The sequence below is a fragment of the Bos grunniens genome, chromosome 4 (genome assembly GCF_055505025.1).
Source record: "Bos grunniens cultivar Pamir isolate PY7600 chromosome 4, Bosgru_T2T1.0, whole genome shotgun sequence".
Lineage (NCBI taxonomy): Eukaryota > Metazoa > Chordata > Mammalia > Artiodactyla > Bovidae > Bos > Bos grunniens.
Genome location: NC_141168.1, coordinates 104,341,442 through 104,367,016, shown reverse-complemented (window position 1 = coordinate 104,367,016; position 25,575 = coordinate 104,341,442). Strand labels below are relative to the sequence as shown.

Genomic DNA, 25,575 nt, shown 5'->3' with positions numbered 1-25,575 from the left:
ATAGCCATTTGCCAATCTTTTGATTTGGGGCCAAGATCTTTTCTTTGAGTGCAGTTGCCTGACCGGAATTCCCCCTGGCCATCTTTTTTGCATGAACTACACTAATAACAAACTCTCCAGGATTTTCAGTTTCGATTTCTTTAAAATGAAACAAGAACCGAAAAACATTGGGAGAGAACCTGAGTGCTGCATCCTCCCCTCTGTGATCCTCTGCTACCTCCCAATAGTTTACCAGCTAAACTTAAAGCAAGTTTTGAATAACCCTACATTTACCTAGTCTTCCGGATGCTCAGTCTAGTCTTTATGAAACAATGATTCATTCTTTTTTGCATTGGTATTTTTATCATTTTTTTCATAAAATTCAATGAAGTTATATTATTTTAAAGGTTTGGGTTCAAATACAGTTGACTCTTGGAAAGTATCCAGTTGAACTAATGAGTAGGGGAAGTTAGAGAGCTGTCTGTTTACCATAAGCATTTTAAGAAATGTTCATCACAGCACTGTTTATAATAGCCAGGACATGGAAGCAACCTAGATGCCCATCAGCAGATGAATGGATAAGAAAGCTGTGGTACATATACACAATGGAGTATTACTCAGCCATTAAAAAGAATACATTTGATTCAGTTCTAATGAGGTGGATGAAACTGGAACCTATTATACAGAGTGAAGTAAGCCAGAAAGAAAAACACCAATACAGTATACTAACACATATATATGGAATTTAGAAAGATGGTAACAATAACCCTGTGTATGAGACAGCAAAAGAGACACTGATGTATAGATCAGTCTTATGGATTCTGTGGGAGAGGGAGAGGGTGGGGAGATTTGGGAGAATGGCATTGAAACATGTATAACATCATGTATGAAACAAGTCGCCAGTCCAGGTTCGATGCACGATACTGGACGCTTGGGGCTGGTGCACTGGGATGACCCAGAGGGAGGGTATGGGGAGGGAGGAGGGAGGAGGGTTCAGGATGGGGAGCACGGGTATACCTGTGGCAGATTCATTTTGATATTTGGCAAAACTAATACAATATTGTAAACTTTAAAAATAAAATAAAATTTAAAAAAAAAGAAATGATCTAACAGGAAGTTTAAATAATGTTAATAATAAAAATGAATCTATTACAGATAGTATGTGTACCTGTGGTGGTTAATGTGTGTCAACTTGACTGGGTCACAGGATGTCCAGACTTTTGATCAAATATTATTCTGGGTATGTCTGTGAAGGTATTACTGAATGTAATTAACCTTTCAATGGTAAGACTGAGCAAAGCAGCCTGCCCTTCCTAATGTGGGTGAGCCTCATCCAATAAATTGAAAATATGAACAGCACGAAAAGGTTGAATAAGGAGGAACTCCTTTTGCTTCACTGATTTGAGCTCTGGAACATCGTTTTTGTTTTTGTTTTCTCTAGTTTTTGGACTTGAACTGAAACATCAGGTTGTCCTGGGGCTTCAGCTTATTGCTTTCAGAGTGAGACTACACACGGGTTACCCTAAGTCTCTAGCTGGCTAAATGCAAATCTTAGGACTTCTTAGCCTCCAAAATCAAGTGAGCCATAGACAAACTAAACTTTAAAGTAAAGACAATTACGAGAGACAGAGAAGGACACTACGTAATGATCAAGGATTCGATCCAAGAATATAAAAATTGTAAATATTTATGCACCCAACATAAGAGCACCTCAATATATTATGCAAATGCTAATAGCCATAAAAGGGGAAATTGACAGTAACACAATAATAGTGAGGTACCTGAGCACTACTTACACACTTATGGGTGATCCCATGCATAGACCATCCAGGCAGAAAATTAATAAGGAAACCCAAACTTTAAATTACACATTATACCAGATAGACTTAGTGGGTATTTATAGGACATTCCAACCAAAAAAAAAAGCAAAAAACAGAATACACTTTCTTCAAGCGTACACAGAACATTCTCCAGGATAGATAACATCTAAATTTAAGGAAATTGAAATCATATCAAGCATATTTTCTGACCAAAATGCTGTGAGATTAGAAATCAATTACAGGAAAAAAACTGTAAAAAAAAAAAAAAAAAAAAGGCAAACACATGGAGGCTAAATAATATCGCTACTAAAAAAAAAAGAGTCACCAAAGAAATCAAAAAGGAAATTTTAAAAAATACTTAGAACAAATGATAATGAAAACAAAACCTGTGGGATGCAGCAAAAGCAGTTCTGAGAGGCAAGTTCAGAGCAATAAAATCCTACTTTAAGAAACAAGAAAATTCTCAAATGAACAAGCTAACCTTTACATAGAAAGTAACTCGACAAAGAAAAGTAAACAAAGCCAAAGTTACTAGAAGGAAAGAAATAAAGATCAGGGCAGAAATAAATGAAATAGAAACAAGAGAAAAATACCAAAGATCAATGAAACTAAAAGCTGGTTCTTTGAGAAGATAAACAAAGTGATGTAAACATTTACCTAAACTCATCAAGGAAAAAAGGAGAGAACTCAGATCAATAAAATTAGAAATGAAAAAGAAGTTACAACTGACCCCACAGTAAGACAAAAGATCCTAAGATACTACTACAAGCCACTACATGCCAATAACATGGATAAATTGTAATAAATGGATAAACTCTTAGAAAAATAAAACTTTCCAATACTGAACCAGGAAGAAATAGAAAATCTGAACAGATAAATCACAAGCAATAAAATTGAAACTGTGATTAAAAATCTTCCAACAAACAAAAGTCCAGAACCAGATGACTTCTGACCATTCTATCAAATGACCAGGCAAATTCTATCAAACATTTAGAGAAGATATAACACCTATCCTCAAATTTTTTCAAGAAGTTGCAAAGGGAGTAACAGTCTCATACTCATTCTACAAGGCCACCATCACCCTGATACCAAAATTAGACAAAGATATCACAGAAAAAGGAAATTATAGACCAGTATCACTGGTGAACATAGATGCAGAAATTCTCAACAAAATACTATCAAACAGAATTCAACAACACATTAAATACACCACGATCAAGTGGGATTTATCTCAGTGATGCAAGGATTCTTCAATATATGCAAATAAATGTGATACACCATATTAACAAATTGAAGAATAAAAACCATCAACCTTCTCAATAGATGCAAAAATGCTTTTGAAAAATTCAGCACCCATTCAAGATAAAAATTCTTCATAAAGTGAGCATAGAGCGAAACAACTGCCACATGACAGACCATAGCAAACATCACTCTCAATGGTGAAAAACTGAAAGCATTTCCTCTAAGATCAGGAACAAGACAAGGGTGTATCTACTCTCACCTGTATTTTCACCATAGTTTTGGAAGTACCGGCCATGGCAATCAGAGAAGAAAAAGAAATAAAAGAAATCCAACTTGGAAAAGAAGTAAAACTGTCACTGTTTTCAGATGACATGATATTACACATAGAAAATCCTAAAGAGGCCACCAGAAAACTCCTAGAGCTAACAAATGAATTTAGTAAAGTTGCAGGATACAAAATTAATACTCTGAAATCTCTTGCATTCCTATACACTAACAACAGAAGATCAGAAAGAGATACTAAGGAAACAATCCCATTTACCATTGGGATTGTTTATAACAAAAGTAATAAAATGCCTAGGAGTAAACCTACCTAAGGAGGACTATGCCAAAGCCTTTGACTGTGTGGATTACAACAAACTGTGGAAAATTCTGAAAGAGATGGGAATACCAGACCACCTTACCTGCTTCCTGACAAACGTATATGCAGATCAAGAAGCAACAGTTAGAACTGGACATGGAACAACACACTGCTTCCAAATTGGAAAAGGAGTACATCAAGTCTGTATATTTTCACCCTCTTATTTAACTTATATGCAGAGTACATCATGCGAAATCCTGGGCTGGAAGAAGCACAAGCTGGAATCAAGATTACCAGAAGAAATATCAATAACTTTGGATACACAGATGATACCACCCTTATGGCAGAAAGCAAAGAAGAACTAAAGAGCCTCTCAATGAAAGTGAAAGAGGAGGGTGAAAAGTTGTCTTAAAGCTCAACATTCAGAAAATGAAGATCATGGCATCCGGTCCCATCAATTCATGGCAAATAGATGGGGAAACAATGGAACAGTGAGAGACTTTATTTTTCTGGGCTCCAAAATCACTGCATATGGTGACTGCAGCCATGAAATTAAAAGACACTTGCTCTTTGGAAGAAAAGCTATGACCAACCTAGACAGCATATTAAAAAGCAGAGACATTACTTTGCCAACAAAGGTCCATCCCGTCAAGGCTATGGCTTATGCAGTCGCTATGTATGGTTGTGAGAGTTGGGTCATAAAGAAGGCTGAGTGCCAAAGAATTGATGCTTTTGAACTGTGGTGCTGGAGAAGACTCTTGAGAGTCCCTTGGACTGCAAGGAGATCCAACCAGTCCATCCTAAAGGAAATCAGTCCTGAATATTCATTGGAAGGACTGATGCTGAAACTGAAACTCCAATACTTTGGCCACCTGATGTGAAGAACTGACTCTTTGGAAAAGACCCTGATGCTGGGAAAGATTGAAGGCAGGAGGAGAAGGTGACAACAGAGGGTAAGATGGTTAGATGGCATCACAGACTCAATGGACATGAGTTTGAGCAAGCTCAGAGAATTAGTGATGGACAGGGAAGCCTAGCGTGCTGCAGTCCATGGGGTGCAAAGAGTCGGACACGACCGAGTGACTGAATTGCACCGAACTGAACTGAAGGAGCAAAAAAATCTGTATGCAGAAAACTATAAGATACTGATGAAAGAAATCAAGGATGACACAAATAGATAGAGAGATATATCAGTACCATGTTCATATCAGTACCACATTCTTGTATTGGAAGAATCAATATTGTAAAAATGACTATACTAACCCAAAGCAATCTACAGATTCAATGCAATCCCTATCAAATCACCAATGGCATTTTTCACAGAATTAGGATAAAAAATTTAAGAGATTCAATAAGTGGTACTGGGAAAACTGGACATATAAAAGGATGAAATTAGAACACTGTCTAACATTATACAGAAAAATAAACTCAAAATGGATTAAAGACCTAACTGTAAGGCCAGACATTATAAAATTCAAAGAGGAAAATTCACAGGCAGAAAACTCTTTGATATAAATAACGGCAAGATATTTTTTAACCCAATTCCTGGAGAAATGAAAATAAAACAAAAATAAACAAATTGAACTATTTATGTTTAAAAGCTTTTTCACAACAAAGGAAACCATAAAGATGAAACCATAAAGATGAAAGGACAGCCCTCAGAATGGGAGATAATATTTGCAAAGAAAAGCGACTGACAAGGGATTAATCTCCAAAATATATAAATAGCTCATGGAGCTCAATATCAAGAAAACAAACAATCCAATCAAAAAATGGGCAGAAGACCTAGACATTTCTTCAAAGAAGACATACAGATGGCCAAAAAAAACACATGAAAAGATGCTCGATATCACTAATTGTTAGGGAAACGCAAACCAAAGCTACATGAGGTATTACGTCACACCAGTCAGAATGACCATTATCAAAAAATGAACAAGTAAATGCTGGAGACAGTGTGGAGGAAAAAAAGAACCCTCTGACACTGTTGGTGGGAATGTACATTGATAAAGTCTCTATAGAGAATAGTAAGGAAGTTCCATAAAAAACTAAAAATAGAACTACCATATGACCTAACAATCCACTCCTGGGCATATATCCAAAGAAAACCATAATTCAAAAAGATACATGCACCCCAGTGTTCACTGGAGCATTGTTTACAATAACCATGGTATGGAAACAATCTAAGTGTCCATTGATAGATAACTAGATAAAGAAGACGTGGTACATATACACTGGAATGGAATATTACTCAGTCATAAAAAGGAATGAAATTGTGCCATTTGCAGAGATGTGGATGGACCTTGAGACTGTCAGAGTGAAGTAAGTCAAAGAGAAACACAAATATTGTATATTAACACATATTTGTGGAATCTAGAAAAATGGTATAGAGGATCTTATTTATAAAGCAGAAATGGAGATACAGATGTAGAGAACAAAGGAGGAAGGGGGCTATGGGATGAATTTGGAGATTGGGATTGATGTATATACCCTACTGATATTGTTAATATATATAAAATAGATACCTAATGAGAACTTACTGTATAGCACAGGGAACTCTACTCAGTGCTCAGTGGTGACCTAAATGGGAAGGAAATCCACAAAAGGGGGGATATATGTAAACATACAGCTGATTCACTTTGTTGTACAGCAAAAACTAACACAACATTGTAAAGCAGCTGTACTCCAATAAAAATTAATAAAAAATCAAGCAAGCCAATTCTTTAAATAAATAATTATTATTTATTTCTTATGCAATATATGCACATATCCTATTGGTTCTGCTGCTCTGGAGAATCTTGACTAATAGAATACCTGACAAGTAAATGCAATGTGAAACTTGGAACAGAAAGAAGAGATTAGTGGAAAAACTGCAAAATTCAAACAAAGTGGTGGATGAAACTGGAACCTATTATACAGAGTGAAGTAAGCCAGAAAGAAAAACACCAATACAGTATACTAACGCATATATATGGAATTTAGAAAGATGGTAACAATAACCCTGTGTACGAGACAGTAAAAGAGACTCTGATGTATAGAACAGTCTTATGGACTCTGTGGGAGAGGGAGAGGGTGGGGAGCTTTGGGAGAATGGCATTGAAACATGTGTAATATCATGTATGAGACGAGTCGCCAGTCCAGGTTCGATGCACGATGCTGGATGCTTGGGGCTAGTGCACTGGGACGGCCCAGAGGGAGGGTATGGGGAGGGAGGAGGGAGGAGGGTTCAGGATGGGGAGCACGGGTATACCTGTGGCGGATTCATTTCAATGTTGGGCAAAACTAATACAATATTGTAAAGTTTAAAAATAAAATAAAATTTTAAAAAATTCAAACAAAGTCTTGAATTTAAGTAATCATAATGTATCAATGTTGATTTTTAAATGTGTTAAATGTACCACGGTAATGGAATATGTTAAAAGGAGAGGAAGCTGGTAATACTCTGTAGTATGCTTATAATGTTTCTGTAAATCTAAAATTATACCAAAATAAAAACTTGGTTTCAAATGATAACAGGTATTGTGTGATCCCTCTTTCTCAAACCATATCTAATTACCTGTCATTGTATTTATATTTGTTCACCAAATTTAGTAATCTTTACTTTGGGAAATTATTTACCTCTTCCTTTGTACCTTTCTGTATTTCTTGAATTTTTTAAAACAATAATAGACATTATTCTATAAAACAATAAAGTCATTCTGTAGAACATCTGAGTCTGTTTGACAAGGGGACGTTTAGAAATTATCTAAAGCTAAAAGCACTATGATGTTTGATTTGATGTTAGTTTCTAATAACATGCTTTCATCTGTAACACTCTCCTTGTGAACCTAAAGGCGACTTTAAGATGAGGCTCTAAGTTTATTAACACTATGCCACAGAACTAGAAGAATGACCAGGTAATGTTGGAGTAAGAGCATATTGTTTTTGACATACATAACTTAACGTTCTTCATGTCTGTGTTACTTTTGCTTTTTTGCCAGCTGTAAGCATCATAAAGGACGAGAAGGGAAGGCTCTTGGTAGCAGTTTTGCAGTTCTGATCAGTGGACCAGTGAGGCATCAAGAATTGTTAGAGATCCGTATCTCCAAGTCACAGCAGAACTTGCCATTGAGTCATGGGAGGGATTAGAAGGACAGCTTCCTCAAAGCCCTAACACAAAGAAAACTGTTTGATGCTCATTCTTTTCATCCTTGTATTTATCCTCTTTCATCTTTGTTCTCTTCACCTTGTCTTTCCTCTCCCACCATCCTGCTTCTCCTCTGACGTTGACCATTAGGTACTTGTAAATTCTCAGGGGAGCTGCTTCTTTTCATTTTCACTCTAAGACCATGACCTCTTCACAGACAGGAATAGTTATCTTCTTCATTCCCATGTCCCCATCACCTAGCATAGTCCTCACCCATCAATCATGGGCTGGGTTGTTGAATGGGTGACTTTGAGACTGGAAGGGATGGTGATGTCTATGAGCTCAGCCTCAGCTGCAAATGGAACCTCTGGGATTTTCTGGTTCTTACTCATCCAAGTTCTATCTCTCTTGTTTTTCTTTCCCAGACTCTTTCTTCCTGTAATTTATTTGTATGTATGCTTATTCACTCAGTCATATCCAACTCTTAGTGACCCCGTAGCCTGCCAGGCTCCTCTGTCCATGGGATTCTCCAGGCAAGAAGACTGGAGTGGGTTGCCATTTCCTTCTCCAGGGGATCTTCCTGACCTGGGATCAAACCTGCGTATCTTGTGTCTCCTGCATTGCAGGCAAATTCTTTACCCACTGAGCCATGGGGGAAGCCTGTAATATACGCTAGCCTTATTGTCCTTATTCTGCACTTTTTGAGTGTGCCTACTCTAGGGTCTTTCTGCTGTTTGCATGAGGTCAAGTCTTCCCTTTAACTTTTGTTTCTAGAAAGTTATCATCTATGCCGGTAGTTCTTAAACTTGATTGGGCATCAGAATCACTTAGAGGGTCTGTTAAAATACAGACTCCTGGGCCCCAACCTCAGTAGGTCTGGGGGAGGGCTGGAGGATTTGCATTCCTAAGTCCCTAGTAAGGCTGCTGCTGGTCCAGAGACCATGCTTAGGGAATCACTGATCTATGTGCTACAGAAGTACTAGCCAGTAAGTTATCTAATCTCCCCTGCCAGGGAGAAAAAAGAAACAGAGTTTTCATTGTCTAGAACTTAACTATGAAATAAAAGTAATGGGAAGAATATGCATGTTTTGTTTTAAGCTCAAGGTATATAAAGGTTTTTTTTTTCCCTTATAATCGTCATTCTTTAATTCAAACCATTCCATAGACCATAAGTAAAGTTAAAACTGCTACCAGAGAAAAGACTATTGATATTTCTATCAGAGTGTATAAAAAGGTTAATTATGGTGTGCACATCTTTAAAGATCTCCTTGCTGTGTGAGCCATCTCCAGAAATACTTGCCATAGAACTGAAATAGAAATGATTATATGAGTAAATTATCACCCACACTCCTTGCATGCATCATTTCATACCACAAGCCTTTTCTCTTTTCAAGGAATAATGGTTTTACATTTTACTTTGTGATGGCACTGTAATTGCTAAATATAATAGGGCATTATGCTACAAAGTTAAAAGATTTCAAGTGAAAAGATAAGTCAAATATAGTCATCTCATCCAGCCAATGATTTCTTAAAGTGTGCTTCTCTTTTTTTCTCAGCTGTCCCTGAATTCTGATCTCTCCTGGGATGACTGAAACCAAACACCATGGCAGAAAAAAAGCTTAAAAGGGATGCTAGAATTCAACTAGTCCAGGCATCTGTGACTTTGACCCGCTGCCCAAATCTGGCCCACCATTTTTGTAAATAAAATTTTATTGGCGAGTAGGCATGCCTGTTTGTTTACGTATTTGGATGACTGCTTCCACTCTTCAGTGATGGAGTTAAGTGGTTGCAACACAGACCATGTGATTCAAGGGCCAAAACATTTACTATTTCACCCTTTACCAAAAAGGTTTGCTGACCCCTGCTCTAGTCCAGCCTACTGATTTGGCAGGTGAGATAACTCATCCTGAGAGAGAAAGTGGTAGCTCAATGTAATACATTCAAAGAGACACAGGACTGCAGAATGCCAGGTGTCATCCTCAACAATTCCTATAAGAGCTTTGTCCCCAGAGAGTCATCGCAGTCCCGCATATATTAAGTAGAGAAGGGGACACTGGGGTAAGTTTGCATCTCATTACAATTTTTAAAGAGCCCTGTATATGACAAACCCAAAAAGAACAGTGTGACAGATGTGTGCTTTGATGTTAGTCCAGGATGTATAACGGCATCATTTTTTTTTTCACACATGCACAAAATACATTAACTGCCTAACATTTAGGGCCCATTTCAATAATGAGAAAGTCTTTCTCATTGATGGGAGAATCGTGAGGATCATCTTGCCTTCCATAAAATGTACTAACATTCTGTCATGTAATATTCTCGAGTATCCAGAGCTTTCAGGAGAATGTGCCTGACAGTGTGAATTCTCTCCTCAAGGTATTAGACTCACAAATTTGACAAAACCATATGGCTGTGTGTATATGTGAATTTACAGAAGTGTTTTCATGGAGTTCATATATCTGTGTCTAAAATGATACCATGTTGCCAGGTGCCAGTGGTCCCCAAATTCTTTTATTTGTATGTTAAGAAAATGTCTATTCTATTGTTGCTGTTGTTCAGTTGCTCAGTCATGCCCAACTCTTTGCCACCCCATGGACTGCAACATGCCAGGCCTCCCTGTCCTTCACTATCTCCCAGAGCTTGCTCAAACTCATGCCCATTGAGTCAAGGGTGCCTTCTAACCATTTCATCCTCTGTTGTCCCCTTCTCCTCTTGTCCTCAATCTTTCCCAGCATCAAGGTCTTTTCCAATGAATCAGCTCTTCACATCAGGTGGCCAAAGTACTGGAGCTTCAGTTTCAGCATCAGTCCTTCCAATGAATATTCAGGGTTAATTTCCTTTAGGATTGATTGGTTGGATCTCCTTGTTGTCCAAGGGACCCTCAACAGTCTTCTCCAACACCACAGTTCAAAAGCATCAGCTCTTTGGCTCTCAGCCTTCTTTATGATCCAACTCTCATATCCATACATGACTACTGGAAAAACCATAGCTTTGACTATTGCTATTCTGTAAATGAACCCAAATTCTATGGTTTCAGGTAAACGCACAGAGTTGTACAATGAATTTAAGAGGAATGTTTTCACTAAAAGAACCATGATGTTACTTGTTCGTTCATCGGTGCTTTATTGGGTGTCTCTTCTGTGTCAGGAGCTCATGTGCTGAGATGATACACAGAGAGAGTAAGAGGACCTCACTGACAGGACGAGCAGTCCTCTAAAGACATGCGGTACAAAATCCCTGAATGCTCTGCCATGAAGAGAGTGATGGAAGAGACAGAGCAGAGTCCTGAAGGTAAACAGGGGCTTGCCGTGCAGCTCTGCCATGCAGCCTTTGACACAATTTCAATGTTACGTCTCTTGGGAGCCTTTCTTGACTCCCCAGTCTCATTTAGACATCCTTTTTAGTGTTGCATAGCCTATCACAGGACTTTTCTCACTGCCTAGGGCTTCCCAGGTGGTGCTAGTGGTAAAGAACCCACTTGCCAGTGCAGGAGACGTAAGAAACTCGGGTTTGATCCCTGGGTCAGGAAGATCCCCTGGAGGAGGGCATGGCGACCCACTCCAGTATTCTTGCCTGGAGAATCACCATGGAGAGAGGAGCCTGGTGGGATACAAACATACATAGGGTTGCAAAGAGTCTGACAGCACTGAAGTGACTGAACACACACGCACGCACGTGCACACACACAGAGCCTTCAGTGGGTATTCAGTAAACAGATGCATGGTGAGTGAGTGAATGAATGGATGAGCAAATGAGGGAAATAACATCATGAACAGACAAAAGGCAGAAGTGTGAACCACCATGGCCTGTACAGGGAACTGCTTATATGGCTAGGAGATGGGGCATGGGGAAAAGGGGACAGGCCCACTGGGAGAAAAGTCTAGAGAGGTAGAGGAGGGGAAGAATGTGGTGGACCATAGGCCACTCTAGGAGCTGGCACTGCATTAAGTATATCAGCAAGTCCTTGTTGGCCCCTACTATGTGCCAATCCTGTGTTAGGCTCTGGGGGTATAAGATCTGGCCTCTGCCCTTACGGAGTTTATTGCTTCACTGAAGCATATTAATCATGGTTACACATGGGCTCTGGATACAGACTGCTTAGGTTCCAGTTTTAATTTATCCTTCACTAGCTATGTGGCCTTCAGCTTCTTTACTTATAAAGCTAGGGTAATAATAGAACCTACCTCATAGTTGTTGTAAAGATTAAAATGAAATAGTATATATAAAGATGCCTTACACATAGGAAGTACTTAATAAATATTAGGCACTCTTATTGGGAAAACAGACATTGAACAAAGAATTTAAAGTGTGTTGAAACCATAACTCAAATAGATACATGCACGCCAATGCTCATTTCAGCACTGTTTACAATAGCCAGGACATGAAAGCAACCCAAATGTCCATCAATAGATGCATGGATAAAGAAGATGCAGTACCTATATATGAGGGAATATTAGCCATAAAGAAAGAACAAAATAATGTCATTTGCAGCAACATGGATGAACTTAGAGATTATCATAAGTGAAGTAAGTCAGACAAAGACACATATCATATGATAGCACTCATATGTGGAAACTACTTTTTTAAAAATGATATAAGTGATCTTATTTACAAAACCTGAAACAGACTCACAGATTCAAAAACAAACTTATGGTTACCAAAGGGGAAACATGGGCAGGGGATAAATTAAGAGCTTGGGATTAATATACACTCACACCATATATATAAAATAGATAACCAACAAGGACCTTCTGTATAGCACAGGGAACTCTACTCAATATTCTGTAGTAGCCTATATGGGAAAAGAATCTGAAAAAGTATGAATATATGTATAACTGAATTACTAAGCTGTACACCTGAAACTAACACAATATTGTAAATCAACTATACACCAATAACATTAAAAAAAATAAAGTGTGTTGGAGAGCTACAGAAGGTGCGGCCCAGACTGCAATGAGAATGTGATGGTGGTGGATGGTGACAGGCACAGGAGCAGCCGACACAATCTGGAGGTTCGGGGGAGTGGGTAGAAAGATGTTCTAAGATAAATACCTTGTGAAAGGGGAGGATTCTTGCCAGAGTGATTTAAGATGCACACCGTTCTGGCTACAGCTAACGTACTGAGAGGGAAGAGGGCCAGGACTGGAATCGAGCTGGAGAAGCAGGCAGAGGCCAGTATGGTGGGCTTTAGGAGTCGTGGTAGCATTGGGGGCTTCATCCCAAGTTAATGGGAATCACTAAAAGGATGAAGCATGAGGGCAGCAAGACCAGAACTGTGTTTTTAAAAGATGTAGAGAAGTGGACATATTCACGAAAGTAAAGGAACTGAATGAATTGGTGACTGACTGGATATAAGATGTGAGGGGAAAAAGGTATAACACATCTCCCAGATTTCTGGATTGAGCTGTTGAAGGGATATGTACTCTTTACTTAGCTAGGAACATGAAAGAAAAAGCAGACTCATCATTTAAAATTCTCCTAGATCCTAAACACACTCATTTCTGGTGTGAAAGTGAAAGTGTGTTAGTTGTGTCTGACTCTTTGTGACCCCATGAGCTCCTCTGTCCAAGGAATTCTCCAGGCAAGAATACTGGAGCAGGTTGCCATTTCCTTCTCCAGGAAATCCTGGCCCAGGGATCAAGGCCAGGTCTCCCGCATTATGGGCAGATTCTTTACCAATTGAGCCACCATCACATGCCAAATTCCACATTAAATTCATCTCATAAAAATTTTCCCTTTGAAGTTAGTACTAGTTAAATTTTTTTTTTTGTATTTAAGCCAATCAACTTTTCTGTAGATCACAAACATTGTACAGGTTCTTGAAAACCCAGAGGACCATTATCAATGATGACCACATTCACAGGCTATGGTGGGTTATGGAGTGAGTGAGTGATGAAGTGAGGACACTCTGAATGGATTTCCTTTTCACAGGCAGAACTAGGAAAGAAACGAAAGAGCAGGCGAGAGGCAAACAAGGGTATAAAGTCCAGGGAGAGTATGATTTATTGAAGATTAGAGCTTTTCTGCTCAACATCACTTACTATCAGAGAAATGCAAATCAAGACTGCAACAGGGTATCACATCACCCCAATCCAAAAAGCATCATCAAAAAGCCTACCAATAGTGAATGCTGGAGATTGAGGTGGAGGAAAAGGAACCTTCCTTTACTGTTGGTGGAAATGTAAATTAGTACAACCACTATGGAGAACAGTATGGAGGGTCCTTATAAAACTAAAAATAGAACTACCATTTGATCCAGTAATACCACTCCTGGGTATATTTCCAGAGAAACCATAGTTTGAAAAGATACATGCACCACAATGTTCATTGTAGCATTGTTTACAACGGTCAGATTATGGAAGCAAACTCAGTGTCCATCGGCAGAAAAATGCATAAAGAAGATATGATACATATATACAATCAAGTATTGCTGCTGCTACTGCTAAGTTGCTTCAGTCGTGTCCGACTCTGTATGACCCCATAGATGGCAGCCCACCAGGCTCCCCCGTCCCTGGGATTCTCCAGGCAAGAACACTGGAGTGGGTTGCCATTTCCTTCTCCAATGCAGGAAAGTGAAAAGTGAAAGTGAAGTCGCTCAGTCGTGTCTGACTCTAGCGACCCCATGGACTGCAGCCAGGCTCCTCCATCCATAGGATTTTCCAGGCAAAAGTACCGGAGTGGGGTGCCATTGCCTTCTCCAACAATCAAGAATTACTCAGCCATAAAAAAGAACAAAATAGTGCCATTTGCAGCAACATGGATGGATCTAGAGATTACCATGCTAAGTGAAGGAAGTCTGAAAGAGAAACACAAATTTATCACATGATTTCACTTAGATGTGGGATCTAATTTTTAAAATGATATAAATGATCTTATTTACAAAACAGGAAGAGACTCACAGGTTTTGAAAACACAAATTTATGGCTACCAGAGGAGAAACACTGAGGGGAGGGATAAATCAGGAGTTTGGGATTAATATACACACACTGCTGTATATAAAATGGATAACCAACAATGACCTACTGTGTAGCACAAGGGACTTTATTCTATATTCTGTAATAACCTATGTGAGTAAAGAATTGGAAAAAGAATGAATATATGTATAACTGAGCCACTTTGTTATACATCTGAAACTAACACAATATTATAAATCAACTCTACTCCAGCAAAAAATTTTTAAATTAGAGATTTCTACAGAGTTTGGAAGAGAAGAGTAGCCAAAGAAAAATTAATGACACAGGAGAGACTATGAATATTTGATCAAAATGCTACTTGAGGAGAGAGCAGATAGGAAGTGATCCAGAACTTAAGTAGATTTACCTTCTTCAAAATTCCTCTTTCTCTGAATTCAGATGGAAAGAGAAGAGGACAAGTAAGTGGAGAGACATTCATACCCTAGAGCTATTATTAATAACGTTAAAATCAAAAAAGTACCTCCAACACTCCCACTCAGTGTAGTTCTTCTTAACACCAGAGAATACAGTAGTGCCACAGGGAGGTTACAGCAGTTAGCAGCTCTGATTCATAAATAACCCCAAAGCTCTCTGTAGGAGTGCTGTGTGGGTGCCTGTTTGGGTTTGTCTCTGATTCTTTTAAGAGCAGGGAAGAGGCCAGTACTGTCTGGGAGTAAAATGCCCACCCACTTGTGTCTAGCAAATTGATCTATCAAAGGTACTATCTGATAGATTAGTTGATACACACAAAGAAAGCAAGAGATATACGGACAGTGCATTACGTCTTTGGGACCACTGGGGCAACATCAGTAAGTCACTGCTACAGTACTAAATGGTTCCCTGAATGGCCTCAAAGAGTAAATGCACCCCCCAAAGGGTGTCAGATGGTGCCCATGGTCATTTGCCCTCTGAGACTCAAGAGTGATTACAAGTACTTTTCAAGAGTTGGGTCACTGGCTCAGTTCCCACTTTGCAGATAAGGAAACTGAAGTTTATTCTAGGCCACTTGGCCTGTTAATGAAAAGAGCTTAGATTAGATATTAGCCAGCTAAGTGGTTAACCAATAATTAGCATTGCTTTTCCAGTGATCATCACAGTAAATGTTTGTCACTCAAAGTGTAATTGTTCACAGTGAAATACTCCATACATTTTCCCCATAGAGTGGACAAATGAATCCAATAAGTTGAAATTGAATGGTCTTTAAAAAAAAAAAAAAAACAATAACATTATTTTAGTTGTGGGGTTTTGTTGTTGATAGATGGTTTCAGTTGTAGAAGTTTGAATGAAAACTCAAGTTAATATAGGAGGTAAGAATTGTTTTCATGAGAGATGTTGAGGGTAGCTTCCAAATATTAAGAGTGCGTTTTTCAGGCTTGCTGCTGCTGCTGCTAAGTCGCTTCAGTCTTATGGACTGACTAAACTGGATCATCTTTGAAGGTGTAGCTCAGAGCTGAAAGGGGCTTTGAGATCCTCAACTCAATAATGCTTTTTACAAATGAAAAAATTGGTCCCAGAGTTGGCCTTGAGCCTTGAGGTTACAAACTAAGACAGCCAGGTTACCTGAAGGCAACAAGGAAACCAGTCCATCCTAAAGGAAATCAACCCTGAATATTCACTGGAAGGACTGATGCTGAAGCTCCCAATACTTTGGCCACCTGATAAGGAGAGCTGATTCATTGGAAAAGACCCTGATGCTGGGAATGATTTGAGGGCAGGAAGAAAAGGGGGTGACAGAGGATGAGATGGCTGGATGGCTTCATTGACTCAGTGGACAGGAGTTTGAGCAAACTCCGGTAGATAGTGAAGGACAGGGAAGCCTGATGTGCTGCAGTCCATGGGGTCACAAAGTCAGACAGAACTTAGTGACTGAACAACAGCAAAGAAGAGGGCCCTCCCAAAACTGTAGGTCTAGAGGCACTTCCAGAGAGGTAGATAAAGAGTATTACACATGGTCCTTATTATAACTCAGACTTATTATTAAAAAGGCTACCAAATCTTTGCAAAATATACATTCAGTTACAAGGCCTTCTCCTCTTTCAAAGGAAACAACAACAAAAAAAGCAAGAAAAATTAGTTACCAAACGATAAGCATGTAAAATTTAGGTCAAGAAAGTTCTGTCCCAGGGCTTATCCACCTCTATACTTCAAAGCTTACTGGCATGGCCAAGGGCTTCTAAAATTTTGTGACCAGATGCCAAGTTGTGAATTTTCTAGAAAGACAAAAATAAAGGGCTGCTCTGTGAATACAGTTGAATCTTGATTATTTCTGATGCTTCTTAGTATAGTATTATGAACGTTCTGTTCTAAAACTTACATAGAAGAGCAGTGGGGTGTGTAAATTTTGCTAAAATGGTAGCTTTTTTTGGTCAGTGGACCAAGAATGAGGGAAGCCCAGGGTTCTGGAATCACATGGAATGGGACATTGGGGTTTTTTTTGGTCTCGTCTTAGTGATTAGAGTTAGGACATACATGCCAAAATAACCCATTTTAATCAAAAAGAGGACTTCCCTGTTGACATCTTGGCTGAGTTCACTGAGTTATGCAAACACAAAGAAAGCAGACTTGAATGTAGGCAGAAGGGTGGCTCACACAGGAAATTCAGCTTTCTTCCCTAAATAAGAGATGCATGTGATTATTAACTAAAATAAATACAAGGGTCAAATAATTATTGATATAATTGCATCAATCTCTGGGGATTTAGGACCTCTCTAATCCCTATAAAAGAATAGCTATTAGTGAATTCATTCATTAAGAATAATCCCTTGCATCATGTACATTACATATCATACATTACAGAGTGCATTCACCTCTTAAGACTTTGTTTGATGTTCACAACAAATATGACCTGGCCAGGGCAAGTGTTATTATCCCCACTTAACAGATGAGCAAGTTGAAGCTGCACATGGTCCAGAACTCTTCCCATAGACCACACCGTCTCTCAAGTCCTGTTAGCAGTCTGTTTCTGATGAATAATAACTTCTTTGCTCAAGTAACAGCTGAGCCTTCAAGCACTACTCTCATTTAATCTATGTGTTGGCCAAAGATGTGCCCACTCTGCCCTGGAAATATAAGTAGTGTGCTGATATGTCTTTATTATATTCATCAATATGTCTTTATGAAATTCACCAATGTGTCTTTATGAAATTCAGGCAGGTTATCTTTTTCTAGCAATAAATGTTGAAATATAGCAGCAATATTAACAAGAGCCAGGACATGGAAACAACCTAAATGTCCATTTGCAGACAAAGGGATAATGAAGATGTGACATACACAGATATAGCAGAATACTACTCAACCACAAAAAAGAATGAAATAATGCTATTTGCAGCAACATGGGCAGGCCTAAAAATTATTATACTAAGTGAAGTAAGTCAGAAAGAGAAAGACAAAAACCATATAATATCACTTATATGTGGAATTTAAATAACAAAAATGAACTGACTACAAAACAGAAACAACTCACCTAGGAAATAGACTTCTGGTTGCCATGGGGGAGAGTGTATGGGAGAGGGATGGGAAGTTTGAGACTAGCAGATAAAGCTATTATATACAGAATGGATAAAAACAAGGTCTGTTTAGCACAGGGAATTATATTCAGTATCCTGTAATAGAGCATAATGGAAAAGAATAATTTGAAAAGAATGTATATATGCATATAACTGGATCACTTTGCTATATAGCAGCAATTAACACAACACAGTAAATCAACTAAAATAAATTTTAAAAAACAGGAAAGAAAAGACTAAAAAAATTAAGGAAAGTGCATATTAAATATGTTTTCAGTTGATGGAAGGAATGTAAAACACATTCTAATTAATGACTTTGTTAATGGCTCTTCTCACTTTTCTGGATGCTGTTATCAATGCTAGTGAGTTTTGGACTTTGGCCGTAACATTTCTCCCTTTCTCCAAAAGCCATTTTCATTCAGACTCCAGGTAAGGTTACCTAAGCTACACTTGCCAGCTTGGTGGAAGGTCTGAATGCCTCCAGACTAGTGCTCCCTAAGAATCTGTAAAATATTCTTTGCATGCCAGCTGTTCTGATCCTTTGATCCCTCAATTTGCATATGGTACATTACTCAGTGAGAGAGTTTTCTTTCTGTTTGACCAAATGCAGGTGCACAATCATTCCATGAGAGTTCTCATAATCGGCCATGTAAATTACCTCTCAGATCCAAGGTCTAAAAACATTAGTTTCTCATAATGACAATGAAAACCCACAATATTTGTACTCTATCTTTTTCAGTCTTCTTTCTGCACATAGCAACCTTGCCAATGGCATCAGTCATTGTGGGAAGGGTGTTTTAGCTGGTACAGGTTTGTGGATTGTTTTTCCAAAACAATAAATAAGTGGTGAGATATATTGGTTTACTTTGTTTTCTGAGAAAGCCTACCATTTTTTTTTCTTTTTTATTTACTTAAAAAAATCTTCCCAGGTACTTAAGAATTCTTGGACTCTATCTTCTCAAATATTCATTTTTCTTCTGCAGCCATTTTCTATAAAAATGTACTCATCTCATACTAAGAATACCAAACTGAAATACTCAGGTGGAAAAGGGTATTTTTTCTTCTTTCTCAGTTACACTTATGTGCACAGATGCTAACTGGAGTACAGTAAAGGGATTATGAACATTTAGACATTATAGAAAACCTGGGCCTATTAAAACATGGAGTGTCTTTAGCCTTAATTTTATAACCAGAAGTCAAAAGGATATATGAAAGATCAAATAATTATCTTATTGCAAATCAGACCCCAGAAATAATAGTTTATCCTATAACTCTTTATAAAATGTTAAAAATTATATCACATCTAAGGAAAAATGTATGATTTTTCATGCAAACTGAAAATTTCATTAATAATTCAGATTTACTCATCAAATATAAGATGGCTTTAAACGTACTGATTCTCAATAAAAACAAAGTGAATTTTTATTGATATGAATTTTTATTTTACTAGGGGCTTCCCTGGTGGCTCAGATGGTAAAGAATCTGCCTGCAATGCAGGAGCCCTGGGTGTGATGCCTGGGTTGGAAAGATCTCCTGGAGAAGGGAATGGCCACCCACTCCATATTCTTGCCTGGGAAATCCCAAGGATTGAGGAGCTTGGTGGGCTGCAATTCATGGGGGCCCCAAGGGTCAGACTTGACTGAGTAACTAACAGTATCACTTTCAAAATTTATAAAAGTATTAAATAAATGTATAAAAGAGGAACACAAACATTCTCTCTAAATGATTTATTTCATTCTTAAGCATTGTTCAAAGCTTGGGCTGATACCATGAAAGACAAGTAAAAATTCTTTCTCTGCTTTTTCTTTAACTTAGTTTCCAAGCCAAATTTTATAATCACGTTTAGGGTCACCAAACTCTGAATGTTTATATTTTATAGAAAGGAAAAGGAGTATTAGACTTGTCCTTTATATAGCAAATAAGGCATAGTAGAACCTTAAGTTGATTGCAATAGTAATTAGATCAGAAGGAAATGCCTCCTTTTGTATTATACAGTATTCTGTGGGTTCAACTCAGACTCAACTTCTCACATCCCACTCAACTAACTGAGCAGATGTCTTCTCTGGACATCATCTGGTAGCCTGTGTTGATAGAGGAGGGAGCCCGAGACACATGAATTCGGACACCAACTTCAGCTCAGAAAGGCTCAACAGAGTTCTAGTTCCAATAGGCTTTGCAGAAAAAAAAAAAAAAAATGTGCCATAAACATGAGCAGTTTGCCCAAATTCATCTTAAATATGCCTTCTGGTCAGCTATCTTTACTTTCTATGGATTATCAGGCCACTGGGAGAAAGAAAAGGATTTTTGCAAAGTATTTGTCCTTCCAGGAGGCTGCATTCTGGGTATGAAAATGTGTATGAAACTCCAATAGCCTTTTTCCTGAGAGTCTGCCAGTCATCCGCCCTCACTCACCCTTGCCCAGAGCTCAAGTCCCAGGCTCCTTTTACACTTGGGGTTGTTCCTTACCCACTTTAGATTGTGCCAACTTGCTTTCTTCAGCACATTGTTGGTGCTAAACAAATGGTGTGATTTGTAGTAATACTGGTGATGCTAATGAATCTTAAAACATCCAATTCCAGAGAACTATCTGTGATGTGAAGGCTGTAGAACACACGGTTGACTAACAGTGATAAGGACTGAAAACGAGGTGATAAATTACTACGCAGGTTGCTGATGACCTATGATTGTCTCAGAAGGAGGGCATCAGCCCTATTCCATTTAAACAAATATACATGTAACATTATAGACATACAGGGTTGTACCTGTGCAGTTTTTTTTTTTTTTCAGTAACCTGGTCCATAAAACACAGGGACTCCAAACAACCTGGACAAACACTCTTGAGGTCGAGGACCATGAGAGGTAAGAATTAGGTCTGTGTTTGTCTTTTCTTAAATATTACATTGTTCCTGGAACTGTAAGCATAACTTTAGAGACTCCACCAACATAAACACAAAACTACCTAGTTATGAGCCTGTGTTTACACAGTCAGGATCAAAAGCATAGACATTCATTCGAGTTCATTTGCTGTCAGAAATGTTCTGATTCCTCTTTTGAAAAGTAGTGATAATTCATAATTTGATGCCATTCACTCTCAAGGTTAATTTAAATTTATAAATTTTATAAATGGCCTCATATATATTATATATACATATTTTACCAGCTATATATATATGTATTTTTTTTTCACGTTGCCAGTACTTTTTTTCCTTCTGAGTAGCATTGTTCTTCTCTAAGGAACTGATTGTGTGGCAGATCTCGTATCATTGCAGGGAGCACAGATGAAAAGCCTGTTATTCCAAAGGATTAAATTACAATTCTTAGTGAACCATTGCCAGGCTATTTTTTTCAAACCCAGAGAGGATTGGAAATAGGAAATGTTATGCCTTGAAAAGGGGTGGATACCACTGAGTGTCTGAGAAAGAATACCCATCCTGGTAGGTGTTATTGAATTCTCTTCAAGTACAATCATGAAGCAAATAAAAGATGATAAAAAAAAACCTATAAAATATCCAAATAACCAGGAATAACAACTGAGTTTGTAAGCAGTAACGATATCATGGGATGAATTTTTATTGAATTGTAAAGACAGACAAGGAAAAGAATCTAACAGATGCATATTCACATGAATATACAAAACTGATTCAGATCGCAACCTCATTTCAGCATCTTCAAGGCCTAAGAAATATGGGGGCAGGGGACCTAATATTTGCAAATCAGCGATAGCTTGCATGTGAGCTCTCTTGGGAAGGATTATAAAATGTAGTGGGGAAACAAAATGAAAGAGTCTCTACACCAAAGTTACCTGGAGCAGGATAAGTAATCCTCCCCCCAAAGTCCGACCTGCTAAAACCAGGATAAATCAGTTCTTTTTTGAAATTCCAAACACCAGGGAAGTATCACACCAGGTGGGAGAGAGTAGGATAAATAAATTTGGGAAAGCAAACACCATAGAGAAAAGATGTTTTGAAATTCAGTTCAATTGAACTGAAATTCAAGTCGGAAATATGCTAATACATTTGGAGGAAGATAAAGACTTAGGTGTCCAAAGGCATGGAGAGCCTGAAGGAGAAAAGAAACTGACAATTTAGACCAGAGGGAGTCTACAGGATACGCTGTGGTTTCTGCTAGTTTATCACTGTACAGATCAGGAACAAACTCCCCATGAAGTGCTGTAATGAAAAGTTCAAAAATACACACTGAGAGTTTCCCATATCTCAGGCACATGTCAAGTGTGACGGTAGGTGTTTGGGGTAAAAAAATGGATGAGAAACAGTCTGCTCATTAAGAGTTCACCATATATTAGAGAAGTGGGAGACATAAACAGATAATCCCAGTAAAAGGAAATGGAGCACATGCTACAAGCATGCGTAGTGTAAAGGAAGCGGAAGAGGGACAATTTGCTTTGCCTGAAGAAATCAGAAATGTTTTGTGTGCGCTCAGTCGCTAGTCAAGTCTGACTCCTTGTGACCCCATGCACTGTAGACCACCAGGATCCTCTGCCATTGGAATTTTCCAGGCAAGAATACTGGAGTGGGTTGCCATTCCTACTCCAGGGGATCTTCCCGACCCAGGGTTCAAACCCACATCTCCTGAAACTCCTGCATTTGCAGGCAGATTCTTTTTTTTTTTTTTTTTTAATTTCTTTTTTCTTTTTCTTTAATAGAAAATTATTTAATTAGTATACATGTGTTCCCCATCCTGAACCCTCCTCCCTCCTCCCTCCCCACAGATTCTTTACCACTGAGCCACTTGGGAAGCCTCAAGAAATGCTTTGGAAAGGGATAATGTTTGGATTGGAACTTGAAGAATGACTAAGCGTTCTCTGGGCACAAAGAAATCAGATGCAAAGAATAAGGTGCATCTAGTGTGATGTGTTCAGGGCCTGTGAGGTTGGAGAATGGTGGGGTCAGACAGTGAGGGGCCTCCTGTACTATGCTGAGGGGTTTGGTCTCAACCAGGTAAGGGAAAGATAGCATTACTAGCTTTGAACCAGGGGGATGACCGGATCTAATTGTGTCTCAGAACAAAAGTTCTAGCTGTGAGAGGTAGGGTAAAGCTCAAGCCTTGAGGTCATCGCAGTAGAAGAGCAAGGAGATGAGAGGATGAATTTCATAGACATTTTGGAGATGGTATGAACAGTCTTTCATGAGGTATTAAATGTTAGGGATAAGGAAGAGGGAAAGTTGAAGGGGCCTCAGCTCCTAAAATGGTGATGCCATTGACTGAGATAGAAAATACTGGAAAAAGAATACAGCATTTATGCCTGTAGCAGGTGAGGCCAGCAAATCTGTTGTTAAAATCCTCCTTGTAGAGTGGAGACGTCTCCAACTCAGAGAAGGTCAGCCAGAAGTGTCCTCACACGCCCCACCCTTCTATGTCCTTGAGGTGACTCTCAGTCGTGTCCAGCTCTTTGCGACCCCATGGACTATAGCCCATCAGGCTCCTATTTCTATGGGATTCTCCAGGCAAGAATAGTGGAGTGGGTTGCCATGCCCTCCTCCAGGGTATCTTCCCAACTCAGGGATCGAAACCGGGTCTCCTGTATTGCAGGCGGATTCTTTACTGTCTGAGCCACCAGGGAAGCGCTGAGGAGACTCAAGGGGTCAGCGAACATTCCATTGGAATTTTACTTAATTTTTAACCTCTATAAAACAATATTTTGAAAAATAGGCGCATTCAAGTGTCACGTACAAAATGGTAACCCAATAGAGGCCAGCAACATGCTTCACGGCCTCCTCAGGTTAAATCTCTTGGTGCAGCCCTCAGGACAAATGAAGCTCCTCCTTGCTACAGAAATGGAATGATGACCTGAGATCACCAGGTAACTTGTATAAGAACTCTGTTTCCCACAGTTTAGCATTGTGATCAAGAAGAATCTTGATAATACACAAGAAGAAATCACAGAAATAAGTTTGTTGCTGAAGCTCAGGTAAGATGATAATTTTTACTAATCCCCTAATTTTAATGTTAGGTATTATCAAAACAGTCTTGTTTTTTCAGTGAATTTGAAAAAATGTGATAAATTTGAACTAATATATGTTTACTAAAAATATTCTTCCTATTTTATATATTTGTGTGACTCTTCGTAATATTTTGTCTGAAAAGAGGGTTCTACTTCTAGAATAGTCTTTTAAAAAACTGAACGTAAAGTGCTTCTTTTCTACTTTTCTAAACTACTTCTTTTTCTAGGGACTTTTATTTCTGAGAGCATTAAGCAAGTCTTCAATTTACTGGACTCATTTAAAATTCTAACCCCCTCCATTTTCTCTCCTCACACACATCCATATTTTTCTCTCTGTTCCCCGCTTTGCTCTCTGAGCTTCGTACTTGTGTAAGACAATAACAGAAACAATCTGATTTGGCAGGATAATAATCAACAAAAATGTGTCTCTTCTGTTTTTCATTTTGCTTGATTGCAACATCAAAATGCAAGAATGGGTGAATTATTTTGAAGTCTGGGCTTTGCAAACACCTGTTTACAGATGTGAGTGTGTGAATTTTCCTACCAAACAATGACAGTAGCTTACTCTGTCATTTTCACACTTTGATTGCAAAAAAAAAAAAAAAGGTGGCCTGGACATATCCTGGCAAAATATATTCAAAGGTTATGGCAACAGCTGATATTTTCATGGAAGAATAAAAACGTACATTAGAACTTATAGCTTTGGTAGCAAAGGGCAAAGGCGAGGGGATAAATTAGTTTCAGATTAACAGATATACACTACTATATATAAAACAGATAAGCAACAAGGGCCTAGTGTATAGAACTAGGAACAAATTCAATATCTTGTAATAAACTAGAGTGGAAAATTCTGAAAAAGAATGTGTGTGTGTGTGTATGTATCTGAAGCACTTTGCTGTATACCTGAACGTTGAAAATCAAATATATTTCATAAAAATGTTTTTTAATTAAAAAAAATATATGTTAGGACAATTTACACTTATTTTATTCCTCTATACAATCTTATATAAGCAATCATCAACTCCTCTGTCCTAAGTAACTTTTTAATGTGTTATGTGAATCCATCATCAGCTTCTTGATTGGGTCTCAAGCACTAATCAGGTCCCTCACAAGTACATCGGATTCTTAGACATCATTCATCCATCATGAAGAGTAAGTAGGATCATAATGACTAATCACATTAGCATAATTTAAAAATGCAAAGCATGAGTAGCTTTTCCCTCTCAAGATTTGTAGTAAAAACATACACACAATAAGACTGCAATGATTCATTACACCATTGGCTTGTTTATATTATAACATATTTATGTGCCCAGCAAAATGAAACCATAAAACCACCATTAACAAGCAGAGGAAAGAGATTCTTTTTTTAACTGAATTACATGAATTCAGGATGAACACACAAAAAAA

At 38.3% G+C, this 25,575-nt stretch overlaps 2 long non-coding RNA genes across 13 annotated transcripts in view; one reads left to right on the top strand and one right to left on the bottom strand.

Moving 5' to 3' along the window:
- The window catches only part of LOC147374613 (uncharacterized), a 31,971-nt gene extending 22,505 nt beyond the window's left edge, over positions 1-9,466 (top strand). The window contains exon 2 of the long non-coding RNA XR_015162975.1: positions 9,301-9,466. This is a non-coding gene — a long non-coding RNA (uncharacterized LOC147374613). The remainder of the gene's footprint in view (positions 1-9,300) is intronic.
- Positions 1-25,575, bottom strand: part of LOC147374610 (uncharacterized) — a 310,540-nt gene that overhangs the window by 106,333 nt on the left and 178,632 nt on the right. Inside the window, exon 4 of one of the 12 annotated variants that reach the window (XR_015162972.1) lies at positions 11,270-11,344. The exons of the other annotated variants lie outside the window; for them this stretch is intronic. This is a non-coding gene — a long non-coding RNA (uncharacterized LOC147374610). Of the gene's footprint in view, positions 1-11,269; positions 11,345-25,575 lie in introns of those variants that run through there. 12 annotated transcript variants of the gene reach the window in all.